Source organism: Pseudophryne corroboree, chromosome 5 (assembly GCF_028390025.1).
Source record: "Pseudophryne corroboree isolate aPseCor3 chromosome 5, aPseCor3.hap2, whole genome shotgun sequence".
Taxonomy (NCBI): domain Eukaryota; kingdom Metazoa; phylum Chordata; class Amphibia; order Anura; family Myobatrachidae; genus Pseudophryne; species Pseudophryne corroboree.
Window position 1 is genome coordinate 781,454,905 of NC_086448.1, and position 3,280 is coordinate 781,458,184.

Below are 3,280 nucleotides of genomic sequence, written 5' to 3' on the forward strand. Positions count from 1 at the left end.
CTAGTTCCGCCACTGAGTCGTGTCATTATCATAAGGGGGCGTGGTCACAGCATAACAGGGGAGTGACTACACTTAGAGAGACCCAGGCCCAGGTAATAGCCTCTCGTTTCCCACCTCGGTGCTGCTGGCAACAAAAAGGGGAGTTCAACTTTTCTAAAACTCATGTCATTTCATTTTCTGGGGAGATAAAAACTAAAAATGGTGTAATTTTCGTTTGTTGGGTGTTTGATAATGCAATATTCCCATGAGACTTATTTAAAATGTAATAAACTTCTATCAGTTAGATCTAAAAGTTGTGATATTTCATTTTTTTTAAATCAGAGATCATAAAGACATTTTTAATGATAGTGAATGTGGTAACAAGAAAATAATAATAATAATAATAATAATAATAATAATAATGTTATTTATATAGCACTTTTCTCCTAGCAGGTCTCAAATTGCTTTACATTTGCCTACACAAAATATAAAACAAGCTTAACAGTAGACATTAGCGAAATGCTGAGTAAATAGGAAAGTCTTGAGTCTGTTTTAGAAGGAGTCTAGAGTTGGGGCCTCTGCAACTGTGCGGGGAAGAAAGTTCCATAGAGTCAGAGCTACAAAGCTAAAAGCTCGACCCCCAGATGAATTCTGGGAGATTCTAGGTACCGCTAAAAGTCCTTCATCTACCGATTGCAGTAAGTGAGTGGGACAGTAAGGAGGCAGAAGCTGCTTCAGGTACCTTGGGCCCTGGTCATGTAGTGCTGTGAACCTCAGTAGCCAATCTTGGAAACTATTCATCATCTTACAGGCTACCAGTGAAGAGAGTAGAGGATGGGTGTTGTTATGTGGCTAGAATGGGGTTAGTTGGTTAATAGCCTGGCAGCTGTGTTTTATACCAGCTGTATATGGTACAATTCTTCTGCCGGAAGACCCAGGTGGAGGGCATTGCAGTAGTCTAGGCGTGATGATACAAATGCAGATATGGCTTTCAGCAGATCTGAGGGAATTGCAGGTGAAACTCAGAAAATTAGAATATCGTGCAAAATTCATTTATTTCAGTAATTCAACTCAAAAGGTGAAACTACTGGAATATGTCAGCGTACCTGGAGTCTCACGCCTTTCCAGTTGCGGCCCGTTCGGTCGACCAGTTCTCTCTTGCCACGACACCTGCCAAAGTCTGCATGGGACACCTGTATAGGATGTGGGCAGAAGGACGGAGATACCCCAGTACGTACAACACCCTAAAATGCACAAGAATCACTACAGTGAGATACGGTGACAAGGATTTTTTGTAAACAGGGTGCAGTCATCGGTTAACGTTACTTGATTTACTGATTGGTAAACTTAGTACATTTCAATCAGGCACATTACTTTTTATCACATATCGTTTACATGGTGAACATAAGCATATCACAACATTAACATAAGTGCATTTCAGAACTTCTGCACTCAAACGGACATTTCGAAAGGCTGTTTCATGAATATTCAAACAGTATACCAATGAGCCACTAGGTGGCACTATGAACTCAATAAAGGGAGTCTCTGACCCTACACAAAATCCTGCAAAGTTGGAAGATAATGAAACAGTTAGGGCTGTCTTGCTGGGATCACCTCCCTTGCTATGACTTGGTAAAGGTGCAAAGATAGTCACTACTCGCCAAGGCTTATAGGCTGGTGTAGTTCAAAACACTGTCCCTGATTGTGACTCTGGTAACACATCCAGATATTCGTGCATACAACAAAGGGGAAGCAGGTGAATAGTGTTGCTCCCTTAAGGTCAGTATAACTCTGTAATTATATAGCTGTGTGTAGAGGCTGTGAATCAGGTAGTGGCTTAGCGCTATGGTGGCCAAGGCACGGTGGTGGCTCAGAATCAGTAGCGGATCTTGCCACGGGCAAGCAGGACTTTTGCCCGGGGCGCCGCCTTCCGGAGGGCGCAGGGCGCCATCCAGAGGGCGCCGCACCAGGGCAAGATCTTCTGCTGCTGTGTGCCCCCCGCTGCCCGCTGGCCGCTGCCCCCCATCTGCCGCTGGGAAGGGAAACTAGACGCGTACGCATCTAGTTTCCCTTCGTGGAGAGGTCCTATACTGTGCGGTGCGCGATGACGTCATCGCGCACCGCACATAATTTCAGTCTGTACAGGGGGCGTAAATGACCACGCCCCCTGTGTGAAGCCACGCCCCCTAATGCCGCCCGGGGCGCCAGAAGCCCCGGAACTGGCCCTGCTCAGAATCCTGCCTTTAATAAAGTCTCTATGGCTGCAGAGAGCATGACATTTGGGATGCACAGCGTCTATTGGGTGGCAGAACGGCAGGCAGGGCACAAACTGTATGCTGGTACTGCTGAGGCACTATTTCACAGTAGATCTGCATACCTCAAAGTTGGGAGGTATGGAGCTGGGATTGGGCTCTTGTGCCCCTGCAACATGTCTCTTGTCAAAGCAAGGGGAAGGACAGGGCTGGAGAACTGTCTGTGGTGTGGGTACCTGTTGGCTGTCAGTGCTTTTCCCACCAACTTGTGCTGGCACTGCCTGGCGCTCCTGTCATGGCTCCCCCTCTCCTGGGTGCACACACACAGCGCTTCCCTGTTCCTGGCCAACTCCTGACCGTGGATGTCTCATTCTCTTCCCCTGCTGCTCGGCGTGCACACACAGCGCCTTCCGGTCCAGGCTGCCTTCTGTCCGCGGCTCTCCCCTCTTGCTTCTTGCTGCAGCGGTGTGTGCCGCTTCGGCTCCCTCTCCTCTCTCTCAGTGCTGGACGAGTCTCGGCGCCAACCACGCCTCCTGCTTCTCGCGCTCTCAGGGATCCGTTTTTTCTCCTCTCCTGGGTCCTAACGCTCCCCTTATTGTCCTCCTACCGGCTAGCGTTGCCTAGCAACCTGCCAGCTGATTAACCCCTGCAGCTCTGGCAAGTATTGTCCTTTTCCTGTGAGGCAAGGCATACTGTGGGATATCATGCTAATATATTACATACCTCCCAACATGACCCGCTCCAGGAGAGACACAATGCTCTGCTTCTGGACTTTTCTCTTAAGTTATGATTGTCTGCACCTGTGTTGAACAGGTTAATGGATAAGAAAGGTGTTTCACCACAGGTTATGGCAATCATACAGTAAGAGGAAGGTCCAGGAGCAGAGCATTCTGTCCCTCCTGGGGAGGGTCACGTTGGGAGGTATGTATTATATAGACTCATTACATACAAAGTAAGATATTTCAAGCCTTTGTTATAATTTTGATGATTTTGACTTACATTTTAAGAAAACCCCAAATCCAAAATCTCAGAAAATTAGAGTATTGTGA

The 3,280-nt window shown here is 47.3% G+C and overlaps 1 long non-coding RNA gene across 1 annotated transcript; it reads right to left on the minus strand.

Moving 5' to 3' along the window:
• Positions 1 to 360: 360 nt before the first annotated feature.
• Positions 361 to 2,817, minus strand: LOC134929457 (uncharacterized). Its single transcript, XR_010178570.1, has 3 exons — positions 2,468 to 2,817; positions 1,086 to 1,223; positions 361 to 979 (listed from the first exon to the last, which is right to left on the minus strand). It is a non-coding gene; the product is annotated as an uncharacterized LOC134929457 (long non-coding RNA).
• Positions 2,818 to 3,280: the final 463 nt, after the last annotated feature.